Source organism: Dipodomys ordii, unplaced genomic scaffold (genome assembly GCF_000151885.1).
Source record: "Dipodomys ordii isolate 6190 unplaced genomic scaffold, Dord_2.0 Scaffold8, whole genome shotgun sequence".
Taxonomy (NCBI): Eukaryota; Metazoa; Chordata; class Mammalia; order Rodentia; family Heteromyidae; genus Dipodomys; species Dipodomys ordii.
The window spans coordinates 19,560,367-19,574,687 of record NW_012267224.1 but is presented as its reverse complement, the minus strand read 5'-3'; the positions used below and the strand labels follow the sequence as shown (position 1 = coordinate 19,574,687).

The 14,321-nt window shown below is 39.1% G+C and overlaps 1 protein-coding gene across 7 annotated transcripts in view; it reads left to right on the top strand.

The window, feature by feature from the left end:
• Positions 1-14,321, top strand: part of Apbb2 (amyloid beta (A4) precursor protein-binding, family B, member 2) — a 278,787-nt gene that overhangs the window by 167,594 nt on the left and 96,872 nt on the right. The window lies entirely within an intron of this gene.

Here is a 14,321-nt window from a genome sequence, read left to right as displayed (position 1 = left end):
GGGGTGGGGGAGGATGGGAAGGAGAAACAAAGGAGGAGGCTACAATGCTTGATAAGAAATGTACGCATTATCTTGCCCATGTAATTGTAATCCCTCTGTACAGTATTTTCACAATTAAAAAAAAAAAGTCTCTTGGACTTTCCTGCCCAGGTTGGCTTTGAACCATGATCCTCAGATCTCTGCCTCCTAAGTAGCTAGGATTACAGGTGTGAGCCACTGGCGCTGGGCTATTTTTTTGTTTTTATTAAGACTACTTTTTATTCTGTTTTAGAGACTGGAATTTTTTTCCTGGTCATTAATTGATCCCAAAGGCTATGTACTTAAGTGAAGTTAAAGCTCAAATGTAAACATGTAAGATGCTGTTCATAGCATCCTGTTCATACTCAAGTCAATGGTTTTAATCTAGACTTGGAATTGAGTTCAGTATTTCTTTTATTTTTTTCCTGTGCTGGTCCTAGAGTTTGAATTCAGGGTCTGGGTACTGTCCCTAAGTTTTATTTGTTAAAGGCTAGATCTCTACTACTTCAGCCACAGCTCCACTTGTGGCTTTTTTGGTGCTTATTTTGAAATAAGGGTCTCACGAACTTTCTTGCCTGGACTGGCTTTGAGCCATGATCTACAGCCTCTTGAGTAGCTGGCATGAGCCACTTCTTGTCAGATTAAAATTTAGTAGATCTCAATCCCTCCCCTATATTACAATGTATGTTAACTGAAAAATAAAAACAATTTTTAAAAATGAGTTAGTAGTATCCAAAGAAACAGTTATGTAGGACTAGGGTATAGCTCCAGTGGCAGATTTCTTTCCTGGCAAGCATGGGGTGCTCAGTTCATCTTCCCCCATCCCCATGCACAATCAACAGCATTTATGTGGTAGACTTTCTTTAGTCTTAAAACGTTTCCTAGTATTAAATTAGGGCTATTAACTCTACGGGGTCTCCAAAATACCCTTGCCACAGGGAAAGCTGCACTCCTGTGATGACCATATAAGGAACACATTTCATTTCTAGGAAAAATATTGCCGAATCTATGAGCACTTGTGTTTCTAATAGCTTCAGAATAGGGAAATTTAAAGCAAATGGAAAGCAGCTGACTTAACCATTTTCCCACAGAAAGTTTCACTGCTTCTGCATAAAGATATGTAATGTATTCCTTAGAGACCTGACAACAATTATGGCATCCTTTATTCAAATGAGTGAGTAGAGAATTTAGTTTTTGTACTTGCCAGTAGTATGGAATGCCTTCTCAGCTTAAAAGTAATGCAGGAAATTACTTGTAAAAATATTAATGAAGGGGAGGGCTAACAAGTTAGACAAGAAATGTACTCACTACCTTACTTATATAACTGTAACCCCTCTGTACATCACCTTGACGATAAAATAAAAAATTTTAAAAACATTAATGAAGGACATCAGAATGAACACAGGTTTAAAACTACAGTTGGAATTTAAGAATATAAGTTTTCCTTTTTCCCAGACTTTGAGTCTCATGGGAAAGAATTGTGTTAATTATCTCTTCATTAGGTTTATTTTGGAGTTTATGACTTGACCAAAAGAATATTGAGCAATAAGAAGATACTTCCTGCCAGGCTCTAGTGGCTCATGGCTGTCATCTGGTTATTCAGGAGGCTGAGATCTGAGGATTGCAGTTTTAAGCCCACCCAGGCAGGAAAGTCCATAAGACCTCTTATCTCCAGTGAACCACCAGAAAACCAAAAGTGGTACTATAGCTCAAAGTGGTAGAGTGCTACCCTTGAGGAAAGAGCTGAGGGACAGTGCACAGGCCCCAACTTCAAGCCCTACAATGGACAAAAAAAAAAAAAAGGTACTTCCTAGCTTGAATAAATATAAGAATTACTTTCCCACTAAGATCAGAACTGTAAAGAAGAGGCACAATCAGAGGGAATAGTAAGTTATGCACTTAGACATTCTTAGAAGACATGGACAAGAAGCCACTCTCCCATGTTTAGTAAAAGACAATCCTTTGTGTTGAAATTAAGGTGACTGTTGATCTGGGACTGAGGGCTTCCTAAGATATCAGACTTCCAGGGCTGAACTTAACAAAGCTCCAAGATCCATGACAGTTGAACTCGCTAGCTCAACCACCTTGTTCATTACAAATCTTGGCTCCTGCATACTGGTGACCGTGCCAGTTATCACTGTGAGATCCCTAGATGCATTTAAAAGCCCTAAAATGATGAGGAGTATGGCATTGGGGCCACTTGTCCCATCAACAAGACAGTGCTGAAGTAGGGTACATACATGGGTCTACTTTGTCTTAAACACCCCGTTTAATTAGTTTAAGTGCCTTTGACGAAAGACAAGTAGACATAGGTGAGGAGCAATGCTAATCAGAAATCTAGTGCATGGGAAAAAAGGAGGAATTCAATTCTGTTTATAAACATCACATCTAATCAAATCCTCGCCCATTGTGCCTGTATTTACACTTACTGGTTTTCACATTATAGGGCTGTTATAATGGTGTTGAGCATGCAGATAATTTGGATGGGTAAAGAGGTAATGAGCCTCTTTAGAATGATGGGTCACCATCTTGCTCCCTCATCTCTCCTCCTTTGAATCAGGGAATTTACTCCTAGCAAGAATAGCAGGGGTAAGATAGAAGAAAGATGGGTGATATCTGACTTTAGGCAGATTTAAAATAATATCAGTATGTGACAGGGCATGAAATGACTTGAAAAATCCCTAATGACAGGGTTGGTGTGTCAGATTAAGTGTGTGTTATACTTACATGTAAGTTATATAGATACGAAGTAAAATTTTATTGATTATAAAATAAGCTTACCCAGTCCTATTAAAAGAAAATATATTGGGTAACCTTTGGTGGAAACGCGTTCCCTTTACAGTTCAAAGATAGTCAATATAGTCTTTCTTTAGCCGATTGATTTTCATTCTTTCCCTTTAACCATGTGCTTGTTCACAGAGATACAGCTGGAAGTCATGTTGTCATGACAACAGTTTCCCACTGGGAGGAAAGACTCTTTCAAATGGCCAGTGACTGGGATTTTAATCACTGATTTATATTGATAGCCAAATGATTTAGGGATGGAAGGTTTTTAATTACATCTGATTTTGGCTTTTTATTTTCTCTGTTACTGATATAATTTTTGAACATTTTTTGTTATGGTAGGTAATTTTTTATACAAATACATACACGTCTTTTTTTTATCTCTGTTGTGTTGTCAATAATAATAACCTGAAGACATATGGATTCCCCTGCTTAAAATTTTGTTAGGACTTTGTTGCCTCTGTAAATTCAAAAGTCAAGAGACATGCGTGTACCATACTTTTCATTTAGCTGCTGAGGGAGAAAAATGTTCCAGGAGAAACTTTAATATGGGATAGAAAATTAGCCTGAGTATTTTGTTTCTAAAGGGAGTAGCAGTACAGGATGAAAAGGTTAATGTTTTAAATGGGTGCTTGGGAAAATTGAGGGAAAGACATGAACCAATTTTAGTTTTCAATGGAGAAGATTCCAACCCAGAGGAGTACATAGGCCAAGACCAGAGAAGCAGAAATGTACAGCATGTCATGAGAGCAAAGCGTGTCCAGCTGGACTGTGGACTAGAAGGGCCTGTGGTAGCAAGATAGTGAAGGGAGGATATTGAATGTTGAAGAGGACATTGAATGCAATGCCATGCTAAAGAAAGGCAGCTCATTTTATATGGAAGTAACAAGAATGGATTGAAGTAGGTCTTCTCTGAGAAATGACAAGCCTTAGTACAATTGGAAGGAGTAGTACAGTCCTGATTGTCTGGTTTTCTTCCATCCATTGCTAACCATTCCAGTGTGTTAACTAACTTTTTGTTCAAGAGCGTACTTGACAATATGTATTATGGTTTGGGGAGTATAGGCCACTTACTCAGGGGACTTTTTCCATGTACTAGGATTTAAAAACATCCATGTATGATGAGTACAACCAGTGTATTGTTTATACTGATGCCTGGTACTCTATGGTATGAATCCAGCTATTTTTACCTTCCCTCTTATAGGATCTCAGGTGGCCTCATTTTTCCCATAACACAACGAATCATGCAAGGAACACCCTAGCACATATCCTTCAATGGATAGTATAATGCATATATGTTTGATACTGGATCTCTAAGGAATATTATTTTTTGTTTTCAAAGAAATAAGATATTTATGGACATGGATATAATTTCATGGTTTTTTTCAGTGAAAAAATTATAATTGTTGATTGACTTAGATTCTTTTGATGGGCAGGTGAATCAAGTTAGGCCTTATTTTTTTTCTAGGCATAGCTTACCAATTTGATTTTTGTACATATGTTTATCAAATAGACCCAGTGGCATGAAAGAGGTCAAGCTTTCTTTCCCAGATTGACCAGGTGAAATCTGGGCCAAGTGCAAGTATATGTAACTATTCATAGTAAGAAAACTTCAGTTCTTGCTCTGTCAGCAGAGCAGAATGTAGTTCTAACATGAATTAGTCACTGATGCAGAAAGTCTGAGGATTTAAAAAGAGTGTCACTCTTAAAGAGAAAAACATAATCAATGGAAAATTTACACTGAAAATGAACATTTGTTTTGCCAGCGCTAGGGCTTGAACTCAATGCCTTGTGAATAAATATATGGCACATAAACTGTATACCTTCCACTACTCAGCTTACTTCCTCACAGCTGGTACTCAACAACTTGAGCCATACATCTTGCCCTGCTTTTTGCTGATTAATTGGAGATAAAGTCGCATGGGCTTTTCTGCCTCTGAATGATCCTCTAAGTCTCAGTCTCCTGAATTGCTAGGATTACAGCCACTGGTGCCCAGCTTGAATTCTTGGCTGTTTGTGTGTGTGTGTGTGTGTGTGTGTGTGTGTGTGTGTAAAGCAACTTATACTCTTTGTCTCTTCAAAGGGAATTAATAGAAAAAGAGTTCATTCTTTTACGCACTTCATTTCTTCTCCTGGCTCAGTAGTTGGGTTCTTCCCACTGTAATATCCTAAAGGGAAGAATAAAGAATGTGCTCCATTCATTCATCAAAGCACATGCACAGCCCAGCGAGGGCACAGCTTGTTTCTTTGAGGAGGGAAACACTAATGATATCTAGCATGAGGTTCTTCACACATGGTACACTTCCTCCCACTGATGTCTGCAATAAGGAAGACTTTGACACAGCGCCTGATTCACTTGTTTCCAGAGAGAGAGGTCCTTTAGTACCCACTTCTGAAATCTAAGGATCGTGGGGGGTGGGGGAGAGGAGAGAGAGGTCTTTTATTAAAGGCCCTTAATTTAGAGTGATTTCTTTCATAGAGAAAATGATGGAGAGCAGTAAGGAGGAAGATGCTTAGAACATAACAGGATTGAAGGACAAATAAGCTATTACTTATAAATGGACACAAACTACTAATAGATGTAGGAAGAGAAAAATGGAGGTAACCCAGGACAAAAAACTTATAAAAACCAGTTTTTCCAAGTACCAACCAGCAATTTTAAAGCAACTATTTCTGTAGTATAATAAATTTGGCATCCTTCCCAGAGACCCTGCAGATAAGAAATCTCTAACATCTCAAGAGCATTTTTCTTCTGGGAAGATAATTTTACCATTTTGGCTGGAATTTGAGACTGAGTGGGTTAAGTAGTACATTTGTGTGTGTATTAAAAAAAATAGCAAATAGTGGTTCTAGTTCTTTTTTGGATGTCATAGCAAAGTAAGACTTAAGATTCAGTGGGTCCCTCCCTGCCCCAGTTTCTATTTCTCTTCCTTTACATTCTTTTTCTTTTTTCCCTTCCTCTTTCCTGAAGTTCTCATTCATATAGACATGATGTAGACAGCCCCTGTAGGTTCTGACAATGAAATACACATAAAGAATATCACTCTAAACTACATTAGTGTTCACTCAGGACTTTTATATTGCACAGCTGACATATGTGAGACATGTTTGTGTAAAGTTGGTTAAGTTTAATAAAGAGAGAAGTCTAGGCTGTTCCTGAAAGAACTTAGGTATGTTTAATTTGTGGTGAATAGCCTCTATATGAAATTTTCTTTGATTTTTTTTGTTATTAGGAACTTGGAATTTAAACACCGAAATGCCTTATATCCTAATCTATACAGAAAGGAATTTCTTTTACACTTTGAACACAAGTTTATTCTGTGAGATTTTTGAGAATAATTACCCTAGTTACTTTGTCTGATCCTAGAATTTTGGCCGAGTTACCTAATACTGTATTATGCTAGATTCAATTTTGAGTAAAATATGACACCTCTATACATGCATCCCTGGGCAGATGGGATCCACAAATATCCCTGCCTCTTTTCTCTCAATAGCCCAGCATCTCAGAAAACTTAGAGCTGTGCATGTTACTCTTAAATTGCTGGAAAAGAAAAATAAAACTATCCCACAAGCATGTGACATCTAATTGATTTTGCCATTTTGTTTTTCTTTCGGAGATCTTTGCTTTACTCTCTTAATATAGAATTATGGAGGCTGTAGAACAAGAATCATATAACTTAAAGAATTAAAAACTTGAATCAAATGGCTAGATGTTGCTTCAGGTTGGTTGAACTCAGGAAATTCTTTTTATTGTTTATGTTAGGCTTGTTGGGTGCTGGTGGCTCATACTTATAATCCTAGCTACTCAGGAGGCTGAGAGCTTAGGATTGTGGTTTGAAGCCAGACTGACTGAGCAAGAAAGTCTGTGAGACTCTTATCTCCAATTAACCAGCAGAAAACCGGAAGTGGCATTGTGGCTCAAGTGATTGAGTGTTAGCCTTGAGCTGAAGAGCTCAGGGACAATGCCCAGGCCCAGAATTCAAGCCCCACAACCGACCCCCCACACACACACAAAAAAAGTTAGGCTTAATAATTTCTTTACTTGATTTTTCAGTGTTTGGAAATAAGATGCTAGGATGGATGGCTGGTAGAAAACAAATGAGTCATAACCTATGAAGTTTTATTCCACTAATGTGATGTTTTAGAAAAAGTATTGGATAAGTTAAGACATCAAGAAACTGGCCTGCTTACTCAGATCTATAATTTAGATTACTATAGATTTAGATTTGAACAAGAGGTTGCAAAGTGAATCCATTAGAAGCTGGGTTTTGTTTTTCTTATTGTTGTTTGGGGATTGTTTTGTTCAGTGCTAGGCCTGGAATTCAGTTTCTAGATGTTAGATGAATGATTTCAGGATTGCCTCTGAGTAACATAAGACTCTATAGTAACAGTGACTTGTTGCAATGAAAAGTATTTCCCTTTCATATAGAAACCTAGAAGTAGCAGATGATGACTTTGGTCCAGGAAGACCTCAGAAACTGGATTTTTTTTTCTTCCTTTCTACTCTAGGGAATAGCCTGGGTCTTTAGGAAGCAAAGCAGCATCTCTGTTACAGACAGCAAGAAAAAGTGTTTCTGCCAGGTCTTTTTCTAAGGTAGTCTCTTAGAAATTAGCTCATATAATCCATGAGCTTAACATGCCAGTAGTTAAAATGTTCCCTAAGTTTCCACACCTAGCTTCCAGGGGGGATGTGGTCTTCAGGTAACCATGTGTCCACTGGAAAGTTTAGGTTGTCCTGGCAAAGAGACTAGATAATGATGAACATTACATAGTGTCTGCTACAGGAGATTCCAAACACTAGCCTCTTGTCATAAACAAATGGGAAAGTACAAAATGCTTTGCAACAATTAACTTCATTGTTTTTTTAATTTTACACTTAATTTATCTATTATTTCACCTAATTATGGTTTAGAACAAGATTTACAAAATAAAACCATCCAAACATAATGTACAACCTTCATTGTCAGTGACTGCCTTCTACTTCCAGTGCTCTTCCCATGTGTTAATTTCCTATTAGATTTGGTTCTGAGGAAAACAGTGCCTTTCCTTGATGAATATCTTTTACTAGCTATCTAAGGCTTTGCAAATATTTTGGAGGAAGTAATTAAATCTCATTGAGAGTTCAAGGCTAGTGGGCTTTTATATCCTGAGAGCCTATGTTCAAAATTTCTTCTTCGTGGATCTGTTCGTTCATTCTTTTATTGGTTGGAATGTTTGTATCCTTTATATAAGTTGCTTACAATTCTTTTATTTAGGTGGAAAATAGAGGCGCCATAAAAAAAACCTCAATCTGAAACCTTTAAATGTGTTTTTAAAACTTAATCTCAGAAAAGCATTTTTCTTTGTACTCTTTCTCTCCATCCATAGTCTATTTTACATCAAATATTAAAGCTTGTCCATTAGCCACTCTGGCAGCTTAAACATTAGCCTTGGTTCTGATGATTTCTTCAAAAGGCACTTTAACCTTTAAAGTTCAGATAGGTTTCCAAATAGTGAGGTTTTTCCATAACAAATGATAATGTTTCCTTACCTTGAACATGTTACTTAACGTTGCTGAAGTCTGATACTTCTTCTACCTTTGTGCATGAGTTTGTAAGATCAGATGAGATTGGGTTCACTACAGTACAAGGAAGGCTCAGTGATGTACTAGAAAGGTGTACTGTAGTTCCTTTATCAGAAGCACAAGGTATGCGTTTGAATCTTGGGAGTGTAATGTTTCCACACATAGATTTTTTTATTTTGGCACCCACTTCAGCTTGCTGTTTTTAATGTGCTGATAAAAGGCCAACTTGTCCTTGAATATTTTATCTGTTTCCCAGATTCTCAGTAGTCATCTTTTAGTCTAATAGTTAAAGGAGATGCCAAGTCCAGTCCTGACAGGTCACTCTGTAGAATAATAATGTACTTGGGTTTGGTCCAAGCAAGTCCTGAATAGCTTGCACCTTCTGATCATGGCTGCTGGGTACCAACCAGCCTCAGGACCACAGTTATATGAGCAGACTCTGCCAAAATAATGGGAAAGAAAATGGACCCATGTAATTTTCCTTCAAAGCTATCTGCCTTGAAAAAGAGTATGGTACCACATGGCTAGAACTATACCTGTGGTTGTGCTCTGTCTCCTCTTCTGCTGCTCAGTCTGAAATAATTGTAAAATGAAATGGGAAATTGGGTTTGAAGGAAGACACATTTTCTGAATGGTGTTTGTAGTTACCCTTTGCATTATTTCCCCTATAATCATAGATCTTCCTTGAATACTGTGTTTAGGACTAGGCACTAAATATTCAAACATGAAATTGAATGCTTGATTAGTTGTTCTTCCTTCCAGACTAAGTAGTTGTGCCTGGTGTTGGACAGTCACTAGAAAATGTAACACAGCCTTGCTGGAGACTTGATATTGTTTATTTTAATCTGAGTGTTTAAATGTTATAAAAATATTGCTGATCACAACCCCGCCCACCTACACTGATTCTCCATCCAGTGTTTTGCTCAGGCTTTTTACATTCTGGAGATTTGTTGGATTCAGTATAGGTTTTCCCCAACACTTCTCAGGAGTAAATGTTGAATCTTCATAGACATTTTAAGTTTCCTTCCTTCCTTCCTTCCTTCCTTCGTTCCTTCCTTCCTTCCTTCCTTCTTTCTTTCCTTTTTTCCTTTCTTCCTTTCTGGAACAGAGGGACCCTTAAATCTGAGGCTTCTCAGTAGCAGTTATAAATCATATCCTCTTATAACTTGTGCATACTTGAAATGGAAATAGTGCTCTTAGCTTATGTTCATATCTTCTCAAGATTTTAATATCTCCTTTTGTAACTAGTTACAAAATATATGTATGTGGTATTGTATTTAGATATTTAAAATTAGATATTCTGATGGTAGTTGAACCATGCTGCCATTCCATCATGCGATTTGCCTCAGATACACATATGGCTATGTATTTGATTGGCTGGCTGGATGGATGGATAGAAAATGTACAAATTTTCCTCTCAAATGGTTTTTAGCCCCTTGCAGTTCATGCTTTTCAGTTTTAAGTTTCTCTGAAATTTCCCATTTTGTTTTGATTAACAGATTGAAAATATAAGTCATAACTTTCCTTCTTATTTTCTACAATTAGATAGATCACTTCTTATTCCAGTAATTTCTCAAGAACACAAGGCAGGGCCAAAGCAGACTCAAAAGAAGAATTCCTTAAACACAAAGCAGACTTGAATTGTTTTATCTCAGCTTTATGTCTGCTTCAGTAAGGACTCAACTACATGACTTAAAACAGCCACACACTGGTTAAAGGAGTGCTATGGGACTATTGACACAGTTCAGTGGTAGGGTGCTTGCCTAGCATGCTGAGGTCCTGGGGTGAATACCCAGCACTGAAACACCTCCCCCCCCAAAAAAAGAAGTAACTCATACAAGTATGTTCTCACATTAGTCATTGTTTCTTTTTTTTTATTGTGAAAATACCGTACAGAGGGGTTACAATTACATGGGCAAGATAATGAGTACATTTTTATCAAGCATTGTTGCCTCCTCCTTTGCTTTCCCTTCCTATCCCTTCCCATAGTCATTGTTTCTAAATTGACATGTGAAGAGCCAGTGTTGCCATCTAATTTTCTTGATCTTAGTAAAAATTACCCTTTTCATTGGAAAAATGTCTGGTTACAAACCCTAAGAAATGAAGAAGCAGGCTGGGAAGGTGGCTCAGTGGTAGAATGCTTACTTTGCATGTATGAGGCCATGGGTTAGATTCCCCAGCACCATATAAGCAGAAAAAAACCAGAAGTGGCACTGTTCAAGTGGTAGAGTGCTAGCCTTGAGCTGAAAAGCTGGGGACAGTGCCCAGGCCCAGAGTTCAGGCCCCATGACCAACAAATGAAAAAAAAAAGGAAAAAATAACAAAGCACTGTGATTGATTTTACTTTAAAGATCCTTATAGAAGCTGGAATGTAGCATGTGCTTATATGTACCAGGCCTGGATTTGATCATGAGAGAAAGGGAGGGAAGGAAGAAGGAAGGAGCAGAGAGAGGGAGTTACATACTAAAGAATGCCCTCTCTCAGGTACATTTGACTGAAGCAGTCGATAGCTAATAATAACAAACACGTGCTGAATGATTATTCTGTGTCCCGCTTGGTGCTGGGTTCTTGGTTTCATGTCAGCCCTGTGAGGTAGGAGCAACCATCAGATCTTGTCTTACAGCTAGCCATCAGGACATTAGAATTTAAGCTATTTATCTGCAGTCTCACCAGTTAGCAAGCATAGGAAGCAGATGCAAATCTAGACTACAAGGCTAGAGTGCATTTAAATTTAGGGATTTTATGGTGCTTTTATGCCAAAAGGACTTGATTGAAACACACAACATATGTTCGTGTTCAAAGGTCCCAATTTAAAGACCATCCGAATATTGAGGTCTTGAAATATTTACACAACTTTCACAGGGAAAAAAAATCCTCAGCTACAAATAGTTCTCTATGTCAGAGACACTAAAAAAAAAATCTTAATATAAGTTTCTCAAGAAAATATGGAGAAAAGTGTTAGAACATTAACATTGCCCAAACTGTTACAAGTTTATTACATCTTAAACAATGTGAAGGCAAGAAAGCTGGAGTTGAGTACCAAGTGCTGTTTTTCAATAGCCACGCCAAAGGCTAACTCAAGTGTTGCAAATTAACATCAGAAAATACAAGAGCCTTGACAATGGGCCTTTCTGGTAGGCTGGAAGGTCAAGATTCTGACACTTGAGATTCATTCCCAAGTAACAGACACATGCTGAATGATTCCTTGGTGCTGGGTCCTTGGTTTCACATCCCTGTGAGGTAGGAGCCACCATCAGCTTTGTCTTACAACAAGTCATCAGGATATTCCAATTTAAGCTACTGTCTGAGCTCTCATCAGCTAGCAAGCTGTTTCCATTGCTGGTATTTCGGCCAGACTCTTTGGCCCATTTGATGCCAGATTCTGAGCAACATCTGTGCTTCTCAGAACCAGCTAGTCTTAGAGATCTGGCTCTGTGCTGTTGTCTTCAAAAATTGCTGCTACTGCTGCTGCTACAGGAAATAAGAGCCTTATTTGTTCTGCTCAGACAGTGAAGATCTGGGTTTGGAAAAAAAACTAAGAAAACTAAGTAGTGATGAGAGAGAGAGGGCACGAGAGAGGGAGAGAAACCAGAGCCACTAGGAAATAGGAAAAGGTTTTAAAAGTTGAATTCAGTTCTTCTAGTTTCTATTGAAGCGTCTGGCTCTGTCAAAAATAACATTGTTCAAAATGAAGTCTGAATAGTGCCGCTAATGTAGTGGTATCATGCAAGATTCCCAAAAGGAAGTCTAGCAGCAGCTGTAAGTTTGGGAAGACTTTGGAAAAAGAGAATGTTTATTTGTTTTAAGAATGGGAGCGCTGTGCAACTTATTCTTCTGATTTTTTAAAAAACACAAATCACAACTTTAAATTTTCCCTCTGTGTAAAAGGTGAAGCCTTAGCCATTAAGACCTTAAACCTTCTCATATTTGACTCAGACCCATTAGAGTGACATTGTGGTCAGAATGATATAGCAGAATTTTTCTGCCGCATGACCTTTGTACCTGATGATCACTCTGCCAGAAAAGCTGGCCCCTTCTAGTATAGGGAGAACGTGCCTCCCCAAAGACCTTTCAATCTGTCAATCTGTCCTGACTAGATAGTCCACCCAGTCCCCAGATGTGGTTGAATATCTACTCCCTGTGTTTCATTCAGTAGCCAGTAGTTTGATGGAGCACAGTGACTACTGTTTCCCTTTTCCTAGGCCACTGCTGCTCAGAAGCATAGTGTCTTGAAACCAGCAGTAGAGCTATTAGGAATATTAATTAGTTCTTAGGACCCAGACCTATTGAATGAGAAACTGATTCTCCAGAGGCTGCTGGACACATCTGTCATGGTATCACCTCTGACCCCCATGCTCTGAAACCAAATGCAGCCCAGAGTAGACAGGAAGAACCTGGGCAATAAATACCTACACTCATCTTCACATTCCACCTGCCTTTGCATATCCAAAGTCACGGATACACAAACTCCAGGGCAGGGAATGAATGCCACTCCAAGGACCTGAGTGCAGTCTTCGGCTTTGCAGTCCAGACCTCACTAAATATAAGACTCCCAGTGCACCCATTCCTCCTTCTCCTGCCCTCTGCAGCAGGAGAGGAAATTTCCAGCCACTGCTAGATGCTAATTTGTTCTTATTTGACCCTTGGGTTCCTAAAAAAGAGCAAAGGAGGGAGTGATTAGAGGCTGCTTTGCTTCTCACACTGCATATCTCAGCCAGGAAGCCAGCCCTGGAGGAAGCTAGGGAGGAGCTGGCTCTTAGCTGGTACCCAAAGTGGCTGGGGTGGTCCAGATCCTTACTGTTCACAGTGGGTCCCTTGTTTCCACACCAAGTATTGCTTTTGGCCCAAGAGGCTTCCAGCACAAGAGGGACTTTGTAGGGCTCTTGGCACTGCTATTTTTACTCTCTGACTTCCAGACCCTGCTTCCTGTACCCTTAAAAAGAACAATAGGCACACACAAGAAAGGGTCACAGAACCACTCTGAAAGGACACCTGTGGCTTTTAGTTCCTACCTCTGACCTGTTCCCTGTCAGCAGGTGACAGGACCCTCAGGAAGATGCAGTGATGACAGGAACCTGGGGGAAGTATCTCAGGTTCAAGGTTAGGGTGGAGGGAAGAAAGAGAAACACTGGGTTCAGTCTCCTCTCTACCAGGCACCTGAGGGTTTTGCTGATGATACACCAGCTGCCTTCCCGGAGTTGGACAAGGATAGAAAGGAGGCCTGAGAAAAGGCTACATTGGGAGTGCATATCAATTACCTCCTTGTTTTAAACCCATCTTCTGCCCTCTCTGAGCGTTAGAAATGGGGTAAGTAGTTTGGCCTTCATAGTGCCTCTGCCATAAAGGGTATGCAACACAGTCAGCCTTCTCTCCTTGCTATTGTCTCCATGTTTGCTAAATCTCAGCTACACGGCAGCAGTTGGGTTCAAGTCTCCAAAGACCTGGATCCAGCCTTGCTTCCAAGCTGAGGGTGAAGTAAGCATTCAGTACAGTTTTAGATGTGGAGATGTGCTTGATGGGTTGTTTTTGTTTTTGTTTTTTCTAATTAAGGGCTCAAACCCACAGGAAGGGGAAAGTAAAAACTCATAAATAGGTTAAATCAACTATCCATTTGGAAGTGGGTCTTACCTCAAAAATTATGAAACATTCTTTTCACTTGGGCATTGAGAAAGGCAGACAGACGTGTGGAGAATGAGGAAGACCTGCCTTGTGATTCGGAGGCAAGGCTAGCCAGAGGTGTGCAGGTGAAGGGTGTAAAAGAAGCCTATCTGGGCAAGTGGGGTAGTCTGGAATTGCCTCAAAGTCTAGCCCTGAGATTAGACTGATAACTGTTGGTTAGACAAAGTAAGATTGTCTTCTTTAATCCTTATCCTGTGAACCACATAGATCAATTCTATAATCATCATTCTCCTAAGGGAGAAAAACATATACTTTGGTAAGTTGAATATTTTGATGG